Genomic DNA, 22,237 nt, shown 5'->3' with positions numbered 1-22,237 from the left:
CCTTTGGGTTCACGTTGGGACTCTGGGCAGGTGTGTCCATTTCAGGAATGCTGTTTCGTCGAACCATTGCCTCATAGATGCTGCTTTCTTGACAGAATCTTCGTCTTGATGATACGATCATCGTCTCCCAACCGTTCCTCTACATTACGCAGAATGCAATGCCCTAAAATGAGATCATGTCCTTCTACATTTGGCGTTGTCTGAAGTACAATTATGTGATCACACCATAAACACGAGAAACACCCCTATACCGATACATACACTGCCTACTCCCACCTTACTGTTGGCACTACAGATGATGGCATTTAACCTTATCCAGCCATTCGACAAACCTAAACCTTTTCGTCGGATTTCCACAGAGTATAGGGTTATTCATCACTCCAGATGACTCGTTTCCAGTCATCCACTGTTCAAGGGAGTAACTCTTTAAACCTCCTCAAGCGCCAATTAGTATTGACTAAAGAAAAGTGTGGTAATGAGAAGCTGCTCGACCACTACAACCCGTTCTTTGTAACTCCCTGCGCAGAGTCATTGTGCTAGGTGAACTACTGGTAGCACTTTGGAACTCTCGAGTGATTCCTTCGCTGATGTCATGCAAATTTTTTACAGTCATCTTCCGAAATACTCGGCGGTCCCTACCTGTCAGACCATGATGTCTGCCAGGTCTTGATTTCCTTCGTCTTTCCACTGCACAATCACATCACCAACAGTTAACTTTGGCAGCTTAAGAAGGTTTGTAACGTCCCTGATGGATTTGTTATTCAGGTGAAATCCTGTGACTACTGCACATTCGAAGTCGCTGAATCTCCTGACCGACCCACTCTGCTGTGACTGTTTCTCTACTGACCACACAAGTCCGCAGCTCGTAGTCTGCGGTAGCGTTCTCGTTCCCACGCCCGGGTTCCCGGGTTCGATTCCCGCGGGGTCAGTGATTTTCTCTGCCTCGTGATGACTGGGTGTTGTGTGATGTCCTTAGGTTAGTTAGGTTTAAGTAGTTCTAAGTTCTAGGGGACTGATGACCATAGATGTTAAGTCCCATAGTGCTCAGAGCCATTTTTTTGGCCGCACAATACTCACGCCTGCTTTTATACTGGCGTATACGCCTCTCATTATAAGCACTAGCACAGGCCGCATTACGTAGACGTGTTCACCTTCTTTTGATAAGATAGTGTATGTGCACTACTACAAGTGGGCTGACGCGATGTTTCTCTACTTCAATGGTACCCAACCTTTCCGAGATTATTACCCCTGAGTGCAATTAGATACGGGCTATTACCCACCCTCCTCCCCCCACCACCAACAACATTAGCGCTTAAATAAACTTTAGAATGGAAAAAATTTCTTTGAACGCCTTTGCTTTTTTTTAAATGGCGGAAGGTAAATGATATTTAGTTTTCGTAGGTGTCTTATTAAACCCAGAAATAATGAGTCAATGGGACAATTGACACCGTTTAATTGTAATAACATTTTGTTTATATTTATAAAAAGATAAAGTACTCAGTGCCTTACAAGTGCTACCTACAACTCCTCCTCAGAAAAGAAAGCTGGTTGTCCACATAGATGGAAGATAATTGTTACAAAACGTGCTGTCTCTGCATCCTTCTTCTTCCTAGCGACGTTTGCTTCACTTACACCCAGCAACCCCATTTTAAAATCAGCTAAGTCAGAGGGCTTACACTACACCTACTGCTTGTGCATCGCTAGATTCCTGGATTCCTTACCTCTGAAATGACAGAAATTGGTGGACTTCAGGCTGCCAATGCTTTGCGTCTGACCACTACCGCTCAGCATGTAATAGCCATTAGATCGTTTATTGTAGCGAAATGAACAATGAAATAGTTTCAGATTCTTTGTTGAAACTACATACAATTCGGAGAAGGCATTTTCATGAGATGTTTAAGCACGTATGTGTCAGTTTTACTGTCACAGACGGATGTTACAAAGTATCTGTGTCGTAGATGGACTACGTGAAGAACAAGGAAGATGAAGTTCATACATTCGATTCACAAGCTGTAACCTCAACCGGATTGTCTCACGCGATAGTGTTAGTATTTGGAATAAAAATGTAATTATTGGCAATTTTTGTAGTCAGTATTACAGTTTTACGAACTGGTGATGATAATAACAATGATTTTTTGAAAATAGTTCAGTTTCGAGACAACTGAACGCTTTTTTCTTTACCCGTTCGAAAATTTCATTCTACCCCTCAGGGGGTAATTACCCTCCATGTTGGGAACCACTGCTCTAGTTGAACGATTCGACTGGAACGACTAAATTAAAGATAATTTGTGAAATAGTTTACGCTGACAATAGTTTAATAAATCTGCCGCCAACTGAAACGAGAATCGATAGGCTATGAGCTAAGAACGACATTTCGGGGACTAGAGTTTGTGACAGAGCAGGATGAAAACAATACCCTAACATACAAGAAAGACCGCAGTATTTGGTGGTATTATTTCACGTTTAATACTAACAACTTTTATGTAACTGGGTTCTATAGGTATTCTGACAGTGTGTCCCATCCAACGGGCAGATTTTCACTACTACGTTCTTTCCTACAAGGAAGGGTTCCTAATTAATGTCACGGTATCTCATGGCCCCATATTTCCCTGCGTATCGACTGACAGATGCCTTGAGCAAGTCACTCTTTTCTTGACCCTCTTTCTAACCTTCCTTTCTTTCTCTACGCTATTCTGTTCCCCTTTGAGCAGCACTGCTGCATTTCCCCCCAACCCTTCCCCCCTCTCTCCCTCTCCCGTTACATAAAGCAGATCAGTTTTATAAGCAAACGTAACAGGTTATGTACTGTGCTAGCTACTTACCTGTTTTCTTTTTTTTTTTTTTTTCTTTTCGCCATGTTATGTAGAAAATACAATCGGTCCGTGTCTACCACTACGTGTTCTTTTTCGTTTTAAAATACGGTATCTTATTCGGAAGCAGCATGTCGTCTTTAGTTACTATCAGAAGCGATGTCTTTATTCCAAAAGGCAGTTTTCCTTCTTTCACTCCCGTTTCTGTGGTGTCTATCAACTTATGACTCTGTGTTCCGTTAAATCTTGCAAGTTGCGTGACAGTGCTAAGTAGAAGAGAGTGCTGATTGTTGTGGTATTTCTATGAATTGCTCCATACTGCACCGGGAGAGCCTGCGAAAGAGTCAGTATGTTGTATAATGTATATTGCTTCCACAGACTTTGTGTATATTTTGCATTTTAAATGCCTTTCGCGCCACTGCGCTATTTGTTACACCATCGGAGCACTTGCAGAGGTCTCCAATCTACGATATTTGTACCTTCCTGAGAAAGAGTCATCAGTAAGTCATACAAAGAAGAATTCATTCATAAATATTGTTTGCGTATTTTTATCTAGTTGTGTAATAGAAAATTTATTTGTTTGTTTATTTTTTAAATCATTTATTTATTTATTTTGCAGATCGGGTGCAAGTAATGGGCAGCCACTAAGTGGTAAGTCAATGTCCGTTCTCCATTCAAGCCACTTCTTCATTTTATAGTTGCAACTGTATTTGGTGTTCATTTAATTAATTAAAAAAATTGATAGAGTATGAGCGCAACTTCCAAAAATAACGAACTGTGAATGATCTATAGATATGAAAAGAAAAATTTATTTCATGTTTTTCAGACGTGCATCGGGGATATTATTAGTTCTTGTTACGATATTTCGGCTGACAACCTTTCAGCGCGTGCGCGTTAACTCCCAGTATTGCGTAAATCGATTAAAAATCTTGCAAGCGACTCACATTGAGGATGGCTGAAAGGTTGTCAAGCGAAATATCGGAACAAGAATGAATAATTTCGCGGATGAACGCCCGAGAAATTATGGGATATTCCATGGGGCGGGAACGCTTCAAGAAACACATGAATAAAGTTTTGTGTGATTAATAGAATTTCTGTGTGATGTCCTTCCCTGTGTTGCACATTCATCATCCTACACTCCTTTATTACGATCGCGCCTAGATTGTTTTTCGGGGTGAAAGTACGTAATATTTTCTTTGCGGTTCACTATTAGTAACTAGTAGTTTGTCACGCGTGATGCATTTAGTCTCACAGCAGTCTCACCTAGTAATCTCGTGACTACTCGTAACGTGCGATTTGTTCCTGCCGAGTATCAAGTATGCACATATAAGGAGTGCAGGAGGATAAGAGAACAGTTCTGATTCCGGGTAAGTAAGCATTTTAGTGCCCATCTAGTATAACACTGAAAATATAATGAGGCATACCTGCGATTTCCCGATCTAAATATTTGCTCCCCTTTTCTACAAAGTACGAAGTGGATTTGACTCCGTCCGTTCTCGGCCGATCTTGTTCGTTGTCGTAGCCGGCGCTAAAATTTTACAGTCGGAAAATTAATCATCCCAAATAAGCAACGAAGTGCCTGCTTGGCTTTGCTCCCAAATATTTTTCGTTACATAATACTTCCTATGAAGAGATAAGTGTTTCCTAAGTTTATACAATGTACAGAATGCAGAAACATTTTCTGATTGTAATTAGAAAACAGACTAAGGAATATTACGTAATTTGTCCAAGTAGTATATACAGGGGTGTGGATCAAAAACACTCATGTAAATGTAAATTCGAAGTATTTGTAGTTGGCTGACTCAAATGGCTCTGAGCACTATGGGACTCAACTTCTGAGGTCATCAGTCCCGTAGAACTTAGAACTACTTAAACCTAACTAACCTAAGGACATGACACACATCCATGCCCGAGGCAGGATTCGAACCTGCGACCGTAGCGGATGCGCGGTCCAGACTGAAGCGCCTAGAACCGCTCGGCCATTACGACCGGCCATGGCACAGACTGTAGCACCTAGAACCGCTGGGCCACAGCGGCCGGCCACAAATTTTCTTGAAATGATTTTATTACAACATTACTAGTTTCGAGCCTGAACCAGTCGTCAGATGGTAGCGTTGATTTCTTGCAAGTTTTACGTTTGTCTATTCCTGAAAAGCCCTCCTTTGCATATTATAGTACAGAGGTTTGATTTTCGTTTATAATCCATACTGATCCAAGAAGTGAACTATAAACAAGATCTTGTTTTCAATTCAGACGAAAATACTTTTTGCAGGCTCAACAACGTCGTTTGAAAGACCAAAGATGTCCAAAGGGATAGTATAGGCGTTGTAAATAGGTGATTTTGGTGCCATTTGTGTGTTAATCAAATCAGCAGCGTAACTTTATCACGTGGCTTTCGTCCAAAAAGAATGATCTGAATAGCACTTCGCGTGGGATAGTGAAAGTGCAGTTCTTTCAATTCTTGTAACCAGTTCATGTCAGTTACTTATTATGCTAGTGACTAGCACGCGATCCTGCGATACGGGGTGGCCTCAGTCGGTGCCATTCTATGCACTGCTTGTGGCCGTTGCTTGCGGTCGCGGCTGCGCGCACACAACTCGGGAATCGCGTGGGCAGCGCAGTTGGTGAAAGCACGTGGACGCGGTGCGCTCCAAGGTCGCCGGCCCGAACGCCGAGAGCTGCGGTCTGGACACTGCCTCACACGATAGGAGGGCAGGACGTTGCTTGAATCAGGACAGAAAAGTTGCCACTGTCCACAGAAAAAAAAGATCTTTTTTAGTTGGTTAACGATTCTTTTGGTCGCCACCAACTTCACCAAACGAATCGATAACGAACTAAAAATCGCGTGTTTCTTATACAAGGTGTTACAAAAAGGTACGGCCAGACTTTCAGGAAACATTCCTCACACACAAATAAAGAAAAGATGTTATGTGGACATGTGTCCGGAAACGCTTAATTTCCATGCTAGAGCTCATTTTAGTTTCGTCAGTATGTACTGTACTTCCTCGATTCACCGCCAGTTGGCCCAATTGAAGGAAGGTAATGTTGACTTCGGTGCTTGTGTTGACATGTGACTCATTGCTCTACAGTACTAGCATCAAGCACATCAGTACGTAGCATCAACAGGTTAGTGTTCATCACGAACGTGGTTTTGCAGTCAGTGCAATGTTTACAAATGCGGAGTTGGCAGACGCCCATTTGATGTATGGATTAGCACGGGGCAATAGCCGTGGCGCCGTACGTTTGTATCGAGACAGATTTCCAGAACGAAGGTGTCCCGACAGGAAGACGTTCGAAGCAATTGATCGACGTCTTAGGGAGCACGGAACATACCAACCTATGACTCGCGACTGGGGAAGACCTAGAACGACGAAGACACCTGCAATGGACGAGGCAATTCTTCGTGCAGTTGACGATAACCCTAATGTCAGCGTCAGAGAAGTTGCTGCTGTACAAGGTGACGTTGACCACGTCACTGTATGGAGAGTGCTACGGGAGAACCAGTTGTTTCCGTACCATGTACAGCGTGTGCAGGCACTATCAGCAGCTGATTGGCCTCCACGGGTACACTTCTGCGAATGGTTCATCCAACAATGTGTCAATCCTCATTTCATTGCAAATGTTCTCATTACGGATGAAGCTTCATTCCAACGTGATCAAATTGTAAATTTTCACAATCGTGTGAGCTGACGAGAATCCGCACGCAATTGTGCAATCACGTCAACAACACAGATTGTCTGTGAACGTTTGGGCAGGCATTGTTGGTGATGTCTTGATTAGGCCCCATGTTCTTCCACCTACGCTCAATGGAGCACGTTCTCATGATTTCATACGGGATACTCTACCTGTGCTGCTAGAGCACGTGCCTTTACATGTACGACACAACATGTGGCTCATGCACGATGGAGCTCCTGCACATTTCAGTCGAAGTGTTCGTACGCTTCTCAATAACAGATTCGGTGACCGATGGATTGGTAGAGGCGGACCAATTCCATGGCCTCCACGCTCTCCTGACCTCAACCCTCTTGACTTTCGTTTATGGGGGCATTTGAAATCTCTTGTCTACGCAACCCCGGTACCAAATGTAGAGACTCTTCGTGCTCGTATTGTGGACGGCTGTGATACAGTACGCCATTCTCCAGGGCTGCATCAGCGCATCAGGGATTCCATGCGACGGAGGGTGGATGCATGTATCCTCGCTAACGGAGGACATTTTGAACATTTTCTGTAACAAAGTGTTTGAAGTCACGCTGGTACGTTCTGTTGCTGTGTGTTTCCATTCCATGAGTAATGTGATTTGAAGAGAAGTAATAAAATGAGCTCTAACATGGAAAGTAAGCGTTTCCAGACACATGTCCACATAACATATTTTCTTTCTCTGTGTGTGAGGAATGTTTCCTGAAAGTTTGGCCGTACCTTTTTGTAACACCCTGTATATTACAGTAAAAGTCAACGAATTGAAGCAGACTCTCACACATTGACAACATCAATCGAAATGGCATAATATACACAAAAAACGCACTTGAAAATGGGAATCATTTCCCGAAACGCGTCGTGCGAAAAGTAAATAAAGAAAATCGTGACTGGTAGCAGATCTATTTACAAACAAACATTGTTTTCACAGTCGCAGTCTTTCAGAAACCATTTATAATGGATCAAATCAGATTTTCAAGGTTATTTGATATCGGGATCTTACGAATATATCATAAAAAGTTCAGCCATTTGTTGTGCATAGTCGTCTTGGAATTCTGGACTGGGTTTTGGCCCACCAGCGACAGCGAAAAAATAGTAGAAAAACCATTTTTTGCGGTTTGCTGAGGAACCGTCCATGAACTAATGGCGTCTCCATAGTGCCCGTCTCAAGTCCAACGTAGACCACATCAAATGCAAAATGGATCAACCGATTCGCTTCATTTTCCTATTTTGGTGGAAAGGTATAATATTCATACTTTGAGCCTATTCTGTAGGATACTGACACTAAGACGATCCTTTAATTAAATAACTGTTAAAAGTTGAATGAATAGATTTAAATTTCAAAATTCGTTGAGTCTGAAGTTGGTGACCATAAATATCAAACAGTACGAGTTAAATTTCAGGAGGAATTCTCAAGGTGAATTAGTCACCGTTTCTGTTTCAGTGGTGAATGCAGTCACTGTTTAACGGAAAACGTTGCTAAATACAACGACCTAGTAGTTTGTCTGCTAAACACCTCAGAAGTTCTTCAGCAAACTCGATCACTCTCTCGTAAAAACAGACGTAAAGAGAACATTACATTTGAGAGTAGAGAAGAGAACATGATGTGTTGCTTCAGTAACAGTGTAAGGTACTCGAATTGAACACGTTGTAGCAGTAGTTAGTTAACTCATCGGTATCCCTTTCCCACTACCATCACTGTCTCTAGCCGAACATAGGCTGGCCGATGAGCATTCCTGCTCATTGTTCCTTTTTATACTCCTCTTCGAGCTGAATCAGCTGCCGCTGTTATTCTTGTACGCATACACCATCAACTTCTTTGATCTTCCTCCAATTGGTTAACAGGCATATAGCCCTCTACTTTGGCGTTGATATTCCTACATTCCCTACTATAAAACTGCTACTTGCAACCCCCCCCCCCCCCCCCGCCCCCCACTCGTACTAAACCTCCAGAAATGTCTGCCTAGCCCGATAGTCCTTAGATGGTGGTGTAAAGAGCGTATAAGATAACTGGTCACGCTTTCCGACTCGAGTTTTGCGATAATTAAGCTAATCCGTCTCTGATCGGTGTTAGTGAGCCGCCACGTAGGAATTCTTCCTACCTGTTATGTGGAGATGCTCTCATAGTTTTAAGTCCCCTTACAGAGCCGTAGTATTGCCGTCGAATTCTGAAAGTGCAGTACTGTTCTCTATGTTTCACGTAATGAAGTTGGAAGAAGCTTTTGTACAAATAACTTTTGCACGGGTTGCTATTATGGAGCGTTTATATAAGAAAAACCGTAAAATGAAGTAACGCATACTGATTATAGGCTAACTATTAACAGTACGGGAGCATGGTCTACAGCTTGACTAGATCGAAAGGCATCCTATCGACGATTGCTGACTACTGTGAACAGTCTGTAACTTGAGCGTATAGACGGTATAGTTCGTATAAGATTTTATATCTTCGGTTCTGCCAAAGTTATTCATTTGTTTAGTAATATCAACATTTTCCTGGCATTGTAAAATTACTGAAAGATAGCATTTATCGACTGTAGACTCCTCCAAATGTCTGAGTGGCAAAAGGCAATTTTTGCTGGCAAATATTTATTAATAACAGTTACTTGATTCGCGCCAGAATAAATGTATTTTCCCTACGTATCTCCTTGCTGACGTCACCAGCGATTTCTGCATCGGCACCTCACCCCATAAGCTCTGAAAGTGCCAAACGTCCAACCGCCTCTGCTACCAGCAGGGGAACTTACCTCTCGTTCCTTACGCCGTAGGTACTGCGGCTCTGATACATTCACTTCACGTTATGTGAAATGGCAAAACTGTAAGTAAAGCAAACTGCGCTCCTATTTGCAAACAAGGGGTACCTTACGTACTGCAGTGGTCCGGACACACTGTTTGCAGGAGAGTTAAATTGCCTCCATCCTTCGGTACACTGACAGATTCCGCGCAAGTTCATTTTCTCCACTCCGTTCCCTTTTCATATTTGGTGTACAATACAATGAAAGGCCACATGTTAATGCGTCCCTGTTTATCCCCAAATGCAGGCACCTATTGCCTGAATCCCTATTTTGCATCAATGGAAGGGGTAAGGAGCATGTCCAGTAATAAACCACACCCTTCCCCTAGTCCTGCCATCGAGACGCGATTGTTGTCTATCTTTCACAATTAGAAAAAAGATACACTTCGTCCTACTCTTCCAGTTGCGCTGACATTGTTCCCCAGGCTTGAAGTTGGATTTTGTTATCGATATGTACCCTTGGAAACACTTGCAGATCGCCGGCCGGAGTGGCCGTGCGGTTCTAGGCGCTACAGTCTGGAGCCGAGCGACAGCTAAGGTCGCAGGTTCGAATCCTGCCTCGGGTTTGGATGTGTGTGAAGTCCTTAGGTTAGTTAGGTTTAAGTAGTTCTAAGTTCTAGGGGACTGATGACCTCAGATGTTAAGTCCCATAGTGCTCAGAGCCATTTGAACCACTTGCAGATCGCAGTAGCTGCGAAGCGAACCATGGCAATGTAGATAGCGTTGAGTTACGCCATAACGACATCCAACGGTAGTTTGTAATCCATGGTACCAGATCGCACCAACTTCCTGCATTATTTTCACTGCTTTTTCTGTGGATAACTTAATGTGTGGAACAAAATTCCTCTTCTTATCCAACTGACTGCTAAGAAACTGCAGATCTTGCTGCGTGATATGGAGGTTTTAATTTTAATCGTGTTGTTCCTTGTCTGTGATAGTTGGCCCTTGAGTAGTTTGAAGCTAGCTTTGTGTGCTGCTATATTCGAATACCACTGCCACAACTGCTCAATCGCACGTAATGAAAGTTAGGGGCTTTCCAGCAGAACTACAGAAATTAGGCAGGAGGAACGCAATCTACAACCTGTGTATGAGGAAAGATTACAAAGCGTGTTTACCATTCAAAAATCACGTTTGAATGTTGGTTGTCTATGAGAATATCGTGTTACGTCTTGTATAAGAACGAAAAACTTCACCCAGCGCGTCCCGGAAGTCAACGGCAGCAAGGTCATGGCCAATGGAGGCTGCAGTGCCTCGCGATGTCACTGCTTGCGTTGGTCGGGATCCAGCGACTGTCATGCGAATATGGCTTCAGGATGTATAGCGACACCTGGGTGTAAATATAGAGAGAGTACTGCATGATCAGCAATTCTGAGCAATTTCAAGATTGCTAATTACCGTTGCAACAGAATAATAGGGACAGAGGCTCCTGTTGTGAAGAGTGTTTCTTTCAGTTTTACGTAACTCTTCGATATTTTTTTCATTTCCACATTTTTCTGTTAGTAAAGCTGTAGAACTGAGCTGTAGCCGTTTAATATTAGGTATACAGTGTTATACTGAAAAATGTATAGATTGTACAACGTACGCTGAATCGCCAAAGAAACTGGTATAGGCATGCGTATTCAAATAGAGAGATACGTAAACAGGCAGAATACGGCGCAGCGGTCGGCAACGCCTATAGAAGACAACAAGTGTCTGGCGGAATTATTAGATCCGTTACTGCTGCTACAAAGGCACGTTATCAAGATTTAAGTGACGTTGAACGCAGTGTTATAGTAGGAGGCGCAAGAGCGATGGGACACAGCATCTCCGAGGTAGCGACCAAGTGGGCATTTTCCGGGACGACCATTTCACGAGTGTACCGTGAATGTCAGGAATCCGGTAAAAAATCAAATCTCCGACATCGCTGCGGCCTGAAAACGATCCTGCAAGAACGGGACCAACGGCGACTGAAGAGAATCGTTCAACTTGGCAGATGTGCAACCCTTCCGCAAACTGCTATAGATTTCAATGCTGGGTCATCAACAAGTGTCAGCGTGCTTACCATTGAACGAAACATCTTCGATGTGGGCTTTCAGAGCCGAAGGCCCACTCGTGTACCCTAGATGACTACACGACACAAAGCTTTACGCCTCGTCTGAGCCCGTCAACAGCGACATTGGACTGTTGATAACTGGAAACATGTTGTCTGGTCAGACGAGTCTCGTTTCAAATTGTATCGAGTGGATGGACATGTACGGGTATGGAGACAACCTCATGAATCCATGGACCCTGCATGTCAGCAAGGGACTGTTGAAATTGATAGAGGCTCTATAAAGGTGTGGGACGTGTGCAGATGGAGTGATATGGGACCCCTGACACATCTAGATATGACTCTGACAAGTGACATGTACGTAAGCATCCTGTCTGATCACCTGCATCCATTCATGTCCATTGTGCATTCCGACGGACTTGGTCAACTGCAACAGGACAATGCGACACTGCACACGTCCAGAATTGCTACAGAGCGGCTCCAGGAATACTCTTCTGAGTTTACACACTTCCGCTGGCCACCAAACTCCCCAGACATAAACATTGAGCATATCTGTGATGCCTTGCAACGTGCTGTTCAGAAGAGATCTCCACCCTCTCGTACTCTTACGGAATCATGGAGTCATGCAGGATTCATGGTGTCAGTTCCCTTCATTACTGCTTCAGACATCATTCGAGTCCATGCCATGCCGTGTTGCGGCACTTCTGCGTGCTCGGGGGACCCTACACAAAATTAAGCAGATGTACCACTTTCTTCGGCTCTTCAGTGTAACAAAAGGTTCACAATTCCTAAGACATTTCGTTAGTTATGAGGATTATGTAGAAATATGTTTGTTCCATTCAGCTATTTTTAAATTTCATCCCTTCTTTCCCACTCTCCAACTCTTATTCCCATTTATTTTTTTCGCCAAATGGTAATCTATATTTGTAGTAAGTTTAGTTAGTATTGCCCCAGTCATTCAAGAGTTATATTGGAGTGCATGCTCTCCTTCACGTTCTCCGGCTCTGCCCCCTCCACACATATCCATAGTGGGTCGTACACAATGGATCCTACTTTATCACTACCTTGCCTATTGACCTATCATGTCAGACTGTACATCTCTGTCTGCTCTCAGATGGTAAATTGCCTCTTGCCTTCAAAATATTCAGTGTTTGCGTGACTGCTCACTGCTCCTAAGTCAACCGGCACGAATCGCGCAACTGTTCTTGTATTGATTTCCACACGAAAAGACGTAAATGCACCCGACGTTCTTTAGCTGTCAAGAAACTCGTGTGAAGATAAGGAAAACTGCAAAGAAATGTTCAAGTCTGCTTTCCCAAACGCATCACCCGCGCAACTGGACGATTCTTGTGACAGTTTAAAGAGACCGTAGGAAGTTACAGCCGAGCTGATTTTGAACGTTTTATGACCATGCAGCTGCTGTTGCCGGAGTAGCAAGCAAATTACCTGCCATCTGAAGTGATAAATCATCTCTGGAGTCTTTCTGCTTGGTGTATTCAGTCACAGGTGATTGACGGTGAGTCAGATGGCAGATGTTATGCAGATCCGCCGTGAGTGGCTCAGAGAACAACTCTCTGATTACCCAATCATGCGACAAGAAGCTTATATTACGAGGGTAATCCCAAAACTAAGGTCTCCTATTTCTTTTATAAGTACATAGTCTTGTTTATTTCTACAATGCTTTGCATCAGTTTACAGCTTGAACATTTAGCTAGTTTTCGACATAATCACCATTTCTGTCGATGCATTTTTGTAGATGCTGTGGCAGTTTTTGTATGCCCATGTCATACCAGCTCGCCGCCATGCTGTTCAGAAAGCTATGAACCTCTTCTTTCACCTCGTCGGAGCTGAATCGCTTTCGGCCAAATGTTCTTTTAACTTAGGGAACAGGTGATAGTCACTGGGCGCCAAGTCAGGACTGTATGGTGGGTGGGTGATTGTGTTCCACCGAGACTGTTGCAGGAGGGCAACGGTTTGCCGAGCGATGTGTGGGCGAGCGTTGTCATGGATAATCTGTACGCCCTTGCTCAACATTCCTCTTCTCCGGTTCTGAATTGCCCGTTTGAGTTTTTTCAGAGTCTCAAGTACCTGTCAGCGTTAATTGTGGTCCCAGCGATTCAGCTCCGACGACGAGGTGAAAGAAGAGGTTCGTAACTTTGTGAACAGCATGGCGGCGAGCTGGTATGACATGGGCGTACAAAAACTGCCACAGAGTCTACAAAAATGCATCGACAGAAATGGTTATTATGTCTAAAAATATGTTCAAGCTGTAAACTGATGTAAACCATTGTAGAAATAAAATAGGAGACCTTACTTTTGGGATTATACTCGTAGAATACATTTTAAAGAGCATGGTTTTATTGACGACTATTAAAAATGTGGGCACTCTACCTGAAGTCAGAAAGAGCTAGCTGCATAACCTCTGTATTACTTAGAACGTTTTCGAATGTTGCAGAATAGGTGAAGTGCCAGAGGATTTTAAATCACCTCAGCAGAGATGTAATTTTTTTATTAATCAAAATATGAATTCGTAAAGCCCGCCAATTATCAAAGTACGCAGCAAAGAATGTGGTTGAAGAGAAGTATCGTTCTCGAAGACATAGTTATAAGCGAGTAGAGCAAGAGTGTATTATAGACAAACTCACCCTCATTTACTGAAGACACAATGTTACACTCAAAACACACTATGAAAATAACTCCAAGAACAAGAGACGGTTTGTGATGACCGTTGCCAGACTGAAACTCAACTGTGGGTGTTACCGTTAATCTCACAACTCCATTAACGTTGTACTGTCAACATAGGCGACTGTGATGAGATACGCACATACGGAAAAGAATCAGACTGGTTACATCAGCAGACTGTTCAACCAAAGCAAAAGTTCAGTGATTGCGTCTTCTACATCTACATCTACATTTATACTCCGCAAGCCACCCAACGGTGTGTGGCGGAGGGCACTTTACGTGCCACTGTCATTACCTCCCTTTCCTGTTCCAGTCGCGTATGGTTCGCGGGAAGAACGACTGTCTGAAAGCCTCCGTGCGCGCTCTAATCTCTCTAATTTTACATTCGTGATCTCCTCGGGAGGTATAAGTAGGGGGAAGCAATATATTCGATACCTCATCCAGAAACGCACCCTCTCGAAACCTGGCGAGCAAGCTACACCGCGATGCAGAGCGCCTCTCTTGCAGAGTCTGCCACTTGAGTTTATTAAACATCTCCGTAACGCTATCACGGTTACCAAATAACCCTGTGACGAAACGCGCCGCTCTTCTTTGGATCTTCTCTATCTCCTCCGTCAGACCGATCTGGTACGGATCCCACACTGATGAGCAATACTCAAGTATAGGTCGAACGAGTGTTTTGTAAACCACCTCCTTTGTTGATGGACTACATTTTCTAAGCACTCTCCCAATGAATCTCAACCTGGTACCCGCCTTACCAACAATTAATTTTATATGATCATTCCACTTCAAATCGTTCCGCACGCATACTCCCAGATATTTTACAGAAGTAACTGCTACCAGTGTTTGTTCCGCTATCATATAATCATACAATAAAGGATCCTTCTTTCTATGTATTCGCAATACATTACATTTGTCTATGTTAAGGGTCAGTTGCCACTCCCTGCACCAAGTGCCTATCCGCTGCAGATCTTCCTGCATTTCGCTACAATTTTCTAATGCTGCAACTTCTCTGTATATTACAGCATCATCCGCAAAAAGCCGCATGGAACTTCCGACACTATCTACTAGGTCATTTATATATATTGTGAAAAGCAATGGTCCCATAACACTCCCCTGTGGCACGCCAGAGGTTACTTTAACGTCTGTAGACGTCTCCCCATTGATAACAACATGCTGTGTTCTGTTTGCTAAAAACTCTTCAACCAGCCACACAGCTGGTCTGATATTCCGTAGGCTCTTAATTTGTTTATCAGGCGACAGTGCGGAACTGTATCGAACGCCTTCCGGAAGTCAAGAAAAATAGCCTCTACCTGGGAGCCTGTATCTAATATTTTCTGGGTCTCATGAACAAATAAAGCGAGTTGGGTCTCACACAATCACTGTTTCCGGAATCCATGTTGATTCCTACAGAGTGGATTCTGGGTTTCCAAAAACGACATGATACTCGAGCAAAAAACATGTTCTAAAATTCTACAACAGATCGACGTCAGAGATATAGGTCTATAGTTTTGCGCATCTGCTCGACGACGCTTCTTGAAGACTGGGACTACCTGTGCTCTTTTCCAATCATTTGGAACCTTCCGTTCCTCTAGAGACTTGCGGTACACGGCTGTTAGAAGGGGGTTCTTTCGCGTACTCTGTGTAGAATCGAATTGGTATCCCGTCAGGTCCAGTGGACTTTCCTCTGTTGAGTGATTCCAGTTGCTTTTCTATTCCTTGGACACTTATTTCGATGTCAGCCATTTTTTCGTTTGTGCGAGGATTTAGAGAAGGAACTGCAGTGCGGTCTTCCTCTGTGAAACAGCTTTGGAAAAAGGTGTTTAGTATTTCAGCTTTACGCGTGTCATCCTCTGTTTCAATGCCATCATCATCCCGGAGTGTCTGGATATGCTGTTTCGAGCCACTTACTGATTTAACGTAAGACCAGAACTTCCTAGGATTTTCTGTCAAGTCGGTACATAGAATTTTACTTTCGGATTCACTGAACACTTCACGCATAGCCCTCCTTATGGTGACTTCGACATCGTTTAGCCTCTGTTTGTCTGAGAGGTTTTGGCTGCATTTAAACTTGCAGTGAAGCTCTCTTTGCTTTCGCAGTAGTTTCCTAACTTTGTTGTTGTACCACTTTGGGTTTTTCCCGTCCCTCACAGTTTTACTCGGCACGTACCTGTCTAAAACGCATTTTACGATTGCCTTGAACTTTTTCCATAAACACTCAACATTGTCAGTGTCGGAACAGAAATTTTCGTTTTGATCTGTTAGGTAGTCTGAAATCTGCCTTCTATAACTCTTGCTAAACAGATAAACCTTCCTCCCTTTTTTTATATTCCTATTAACTTCCATATTCAGGGATGCTGCAACGGCCTTATGATCACTGATTCCCTGTTCTGCACTTAAAAAGTCGAAAAGTTCGGGTCTTTTTGTTATCAGTAGGTCCAAGATGTTATCTCCACGAGTCGGTTCTCTGTTTAATTGCTCGAGGTAATTTTCGGATAGTGCACTCAGTATAATGTCACTCGATGCTCTGTCCCTACCACCCGTCCTAAACATCTGAGTGTCCCAGTCTATATCTGGTAAATTGAAATCTCCACCTAAGACTATAACATGCTGAGAAAATTTATGTGAAATGTATTCCAAATTTTCTCTCAGTTGTTCTGCCACTAATTCTGCTGAGTCGGGAGGTCGGTAGAAGGAGCCAATTATTAACCTAGCTCGGTTGTTGAGTGTAACCTCCACCCATAATAATTCACAGGAACTATCCACTTCTACTTCACTACAGGATAAACTACTACTAACAGCGACGAACACTCCACCACCGGTTGCATGCAATCTATCCTTTCTAAACACCGTCTGTATCTTTGTAAAAATTTCGGCAGAATTTATCTCTGGCTTAAGCCAGCTTTCTGTACCTATAACGATTTCAGCTTCGGTGCTTTCTATCAGCGCTTGAAGTTCTGGTACTTTACCAACGCAGCTTCGACAGTTGATAATTACAATACCGATTGCTGCTTGGTCCCCGCATGTCCTGACTTTGCCCCGCACCCGTTGAGGCTGTTGCCCTTTCTGTACTTGCCCAAGGCCATCTAACCTAAAAAACCGCCCAGCCCACGCCACACAACCCCTGCTACCCGTGTAGCCGCTTGTTGCGTGTAGTGGACTCCTGACCTATCCAGCGGAACCCGAAACCCCACCACCCTATGGCGCAAGTCGAGGAATCTGCAGCCCACACGGTCGCAGAACCGTCTCAGCCTCTGATTCAGACCCTCCACTCGGCTCTGTACCAAAGGTCCGCAGTCAGTCCTGTCGACGATGCTGCAGATGGTGAGCTCTGCTTTCATCCCGCTAGCGAGACTGGCGGTCTTCACCAAATCAGATAGCCGCCGGAAGCCAGAGAGGATTTCCTCTGATCCATAGCGACACACATCATTGGTGCCGACATGAGCGACCACCTGCAGATGGGTGCACCCTGTACCCTTCATGGCATCCGGAAGGACCCTTTCCACATCTGGAATGACTCCCCCCGGTATGCACACGGAGTGCACATTGGTTTTCTTCCCCTCTCTTGCTGCCATTTCCCTAAGGGGCCCCATTACGCGCCATCCATCTTGCATGTTCTCTGCAACATTAAAGATAAGTTTATGTAATTATACTAATGCGTAGTGTCTATTCTTTCAGATACGTCCAAGAGAACAGGCATCACGTGGAATACAAAACTGTGATACATATTGTCTCAATTGCAGGCGGAAAGGGGGGGGGGAGGAAAAGAAATGGGAAAAAAACTAAGGATATCAGCTGCATCGAGACTTTTTGCGGAATTAGCTACGACGAGTGAAAATATGTTCCAGACCAGGACTCGAACCCGCGCGGACTATCTCGGTACGGTCCCCACCGAACATCCGCCTTCCCCATCCATGCCATTCTTGCTCTCTAATTTTTAGATTGCCGCTGGAGGTCGAACGTAAATGTGGATCCGCACTGAAGGTTGTCGATTAATCGCCCATCAAGGCGAATCAATAATATGCGTGGTGTCTATCCTTTCGTACATGTCCGAAAGAACAGACATGACGCATTCATATAATTGATTCGCCTCGGTGGACAAAGAATCCACAGCCTTCTGTGCCAAGATGGTCCGCGCAGTTGCTATAAACACTGGGGCCGGGTGGCGCATGGGTTAACGTAACTGCCTCGTAAGTTGGAGATCTCGGATTCGATTAGCCGTCTGGAACACATTTTCACTCGTCGCAGCTGATTCTGCATATAAAGTTTTGATGCAACTTATATCATTAGTACCTGCCATTTCCTTTCCTTTCCCCCCGACCTTCGGTTTACAAAAATATGATCCAAATGGCTCTGAGCACTATGGGACATAACATCTGAGGTCATTAGTCCCCTAGAACTTAGAACTACTTAAACCTAACTAATCTAAGGACGTCACACACATCCATGCCCGAGGCAGGATCCGAACCTGCGACCGTAGCGGTCGCACGGCTCCAGACTGAAGCGCCTAGAGCCGCAAGGCCACTTTCGGTTTACATAAAATATATGTAAATTGCTGTTTGATAAAGTTGGCATTATATTATAGCTACTGTAAGACGCGTGAATGAGTTGAAAGAAGTGGGGGTTTATTTTGTATATTAATATATCACTGAATTTAACTGCAGTAAACAACTCAAGTATTATATGAATAACGATGATTGATACCTTAACTATAAACGCAACCTTGGAACCCTGATCTGTCTGTAGGGGTCGCCCCAGACGTCAACAAATAAAAAAAAAAAATGAAAGTATGTTAAGCAACATAGTTGTTGCAATTGAATGTTGTAAAATCTTTGCTCTTTGGAAAAGTAGTAAAACATTACTATAATGAATGTGTACAGTGAGACATTCACGATGTGCACTAAGACAGCATCAGCTGTATAGCTCTATTACGAGTATATATGAAATACCTGCCCTGCGTGTACCTAGAAATGTAACTAAGATCGATGAGTGCTGCATTTAACGCTAAATTTTTGCCACACGGTAAGACGGCTAATAATAATTTCCTCGTTTGTGGCATTATGTCTCATGTGTGACAGTTTTTAACAGGTAGAGTAAATCACGCGAACTTGATGATGCTGCTGTGATAACTAAAACACAGTGGATTCAGTAGAGAAATGACTGACACATCCTACTCCACCAGTCCAAAAAGTTTCGAGACTGGATTAATAAAAAGTGGTGGTTTCAATGCTTCAAGTGCTCTACAAATCTTCCCCCACTTGAGTACAACGCACAGAATGTCCATACAACCGTGTGAAACTATCGCAAGGCACATTGGCACGAGTTTCGGTTATGTCGTCAAAGCGTTGACCCTTCATGTGAATTTCTGCACTTTATTGTTTTGTGGTAGGATCGTATTGATGAACAGCAAGTCTCGTCAACCGTGTTGATCTTTTTCTGAAAACTGTCCGCAATTTGGCTTTCAATCAAGTCGCGGCGATGTACACATGTCGTGCTCTCTCTCTCTCTCTCTCTCTCTCTCTCTCTCTCTCTCTCTCTCTCTCTCTCTCCTCCCCAAATGTGCGAGACAAATTTTGCATACACTTTTCTCTTCTTCGAACATTCTGAATAAAGTCTTCAACCGTTGATTTAGAGGTGTTAGTCCACTGCGGTTTCTGAAAACAGCGCTGACACCTGCGGCCGCACGTCCACTACTTTACTCCGCCTGGTCACAACCGATTGCTCGAATTCACATCTGTTGATTACAGTTGTCAGTTCAAGCTGCCGCCTCACTTACTGCGCTGATGTCGCTAATACTCCAGGAATAAACTCAGCTTTGAAACTTTTTTGGACAGACGGTGTACAGTTTCATTTGTGCACCATCACATCAGTCGCTTGTCTTAAGCAGCAAATCATCGCTCACGAAATACTGTAAAGAGGTTATCGGAACTAATGATTGAAGAATTTCGATCCGAAACCAGAACTCGTTGCATTTTTCTTGTATCCAAACATACATTTCCCCGCCGTTGCGATAAACTGAGAAATTCATGGTGTTTGTTGGTTGCTCTAGAAAAGTTTTGAGTGGGTCATTGGCCTTGTAGTCCATGTGCACATCAGTAGCCAGCGACGCCGGAGATGATCGTATGTAACAGCGACTGCGAGAAAGAAAACGAAACCACACATTTTCATAGGATAGCACAGCATTTTATTTCTAGCAGTCGGCTTTAACAGAAAACGTATAAGCCCGATTTATTATTAAAGTAGGTGTAAAAATCTCAAGTAAGTCGGTCAAGAACTTTTCGAGGCCTTTTTCATCTACAGGGCGACAATTATTGAACTATATGAGATAAAATCGCTATAACTTCTGAACGGTTTCCGTTAGGACGTTCAGAGTGGATGGTTGGCCTCGTGGCATGATGGGAATTATTATGCATGCATGGTCTGGTTTAGGGATTAAGCCCACTTTCAGTTGGATGGGTTCGTCAGTAAGCAAAATTGGCGCATTTGGGGGGACTGAGAATCCGCATTTCGCGATCGAGAAGTCTCTTCACCCTCAACTGGTGACTCTGTGGTGTGTAATGTCCAGTCACAGAATAATCGGTGCGATATTCCTTGATCACATGGAGACTACCGAACGTACGTGAAGGTTTTGGAAGATGATATCATCCCCGCTATCCAGAGTGACCCTGATTTCGACAAGATAGGGTTCATCCAAGATGGAACTCTACCCCATCCAGGCAAGAGAGTGTTTGATGTCCTGGAGCAGCACTTTGGGGACAGCATTATGGCCCTCGGGTATCCAGAGGCCACTGGCATGGGCCTCGATTGGCCGCCATATTCTCTGGATCTGAACACATGCGAATCCTTTTTGTGGGGCTATATTAAAGACAAGGTGTACAGCAGTAACCCTACAACCATTTCTGAGCTGAAAACAGCCATTCAGGAGGTAATCGACAGCATCGATGTTCCGACACTTCAGCGGATCATGCAGAATTTCGCTATTCGTCTGCGCCACATCATCGCCAATGATAGAAGGCATATCGAAAATATCATAACGTAGAGCCGATTACACGTTAAATAAAGTATGTGCACGCTGTAGTTTGTAACTAATTTACGATTTTTTTCATATAATTCAATATTTGTCACCTTGTATATTCTGTATGATTTTCATAATTTCGAGTCCTCATTCCTTCAAAGTGGGCGATGTCGCAACGTGAAGCCGAAATTTTGCGTACTGACGCAGGAATTCCTCAGCTTCGAGCGTACATCCAATTTCCACACATATTTGGCAATTGCGAAGCACTGTCGGTTTTGCTAGTGTAATATAATTGAAGGGAAAATTAAAGCAACACCACGCCTGAGCTTCTTGCCAGTAGATCTGCATTTATTTGCTGCAGTACAACCACACTGATCAGAAACGGTGAAGGTCCCTTACGTATAATAATAATTAGAATGTGGGAATTACAGATTAATGGACACACAATAATTTATAATGTCTGTTTCCCGCTTCTTACAATGTTCTGTAGCGCGGTCACGGCCTCTGACCTGTCCAACATCGGGCACTACAACACTGCAGACTTTTCCTTCATGAGAGTAGTGGAACGGCGTCCACTCAGCGCTGTGAGGACAACTGAAGACCTACTTGAAAGAGAAGGAGCGGCTCCGGTTTCAGAAGTCGACATTAACGACCCGAAGAGCGCTGGTGCCGTAGGCGGAAGATGAAACAGCGGCTTGCTGGCAAGCCATGCCCCGCAGGAACGCGCCGAAACGGAACTTAATCTACCTTCAGTCAAGAACTCAGAACCTTACGCTCAGACATTTTTTTAAGATAGTACAAATATCTTATCTTTGGTTACGTGTTTGTCTTGAATTCCGTAGCAACAGTCTTTACATCGCTGTCAGGTCAACTTTATCTACGTTTACCGCAACTTTCGTAAGTCGCTTCAGCTCAATTTGGTATGGTTCCTTCGATAACATTACGGCTTATAACTTTCACTTCAGTCTTGAGCTCATTTAGTATCCTGTGATTAGTGATCTTGAATTCTAAGTTTCGTCTCATAGATTCTTGGTCTGATTTCAAAGAGTATGAACCCTGTGAAAATTTTCCTTCTCCTCCTAGCCTTAAAAATCACAATTTCCGGTTTTGAAAACTTGTGAAAAAACTTAGGACAAACCATTTTTGACACGTTGGTCACCCATTGTCACGTACTGTGCTGGTGCCGGCGCAACGGCAAATTTTAGTTGCGTTGAGAT

At 43.6% G+C, this 22,237-nt stretch overlaps 1 protein-coding gene across 2 annotated transcripts in view; it reads left to right on the top strand.

The window, feature by feature from the left end:
• Positions 1-22,237, top strand: part of LOC124796389 (protein GDAP2 homolog) — a 969,166-nt gene that overhangs the window by 122,337 nt on the left and 824,592 nt on the right. For both annotated transcript variants that reach the window (XM_047260559.1, XM_047260558.1), the window contains exon 2: positions 3,430-3,461. The gene's annotated coding sequence lies outside the window, so the exon portion shown is untranslated. The remainder of the gene's footprint in view (positions 1-3,429; positions 3,462-22,237) is intronic.

Source organism: Schistocerca piceifrons, chromosome 4 (assembly GCF_021461385.2).
Source record: "Schistocerca piceifrons isolate TAMUIC-IGC-003096 chromosome 4, iqSchPice1.1, whole genome shotgun sequence".
NCBI classification, from domain to species: domain Eukaryota; kingdom Metazoa; phylum Arthropoda; class Insecta; order Orthoptera; family Acrididae; genus Schistocerca; species Schistocerca piceifrons.
This window is presented reverse-complemented; position numbering and strand designations above follow the sequence as displayed.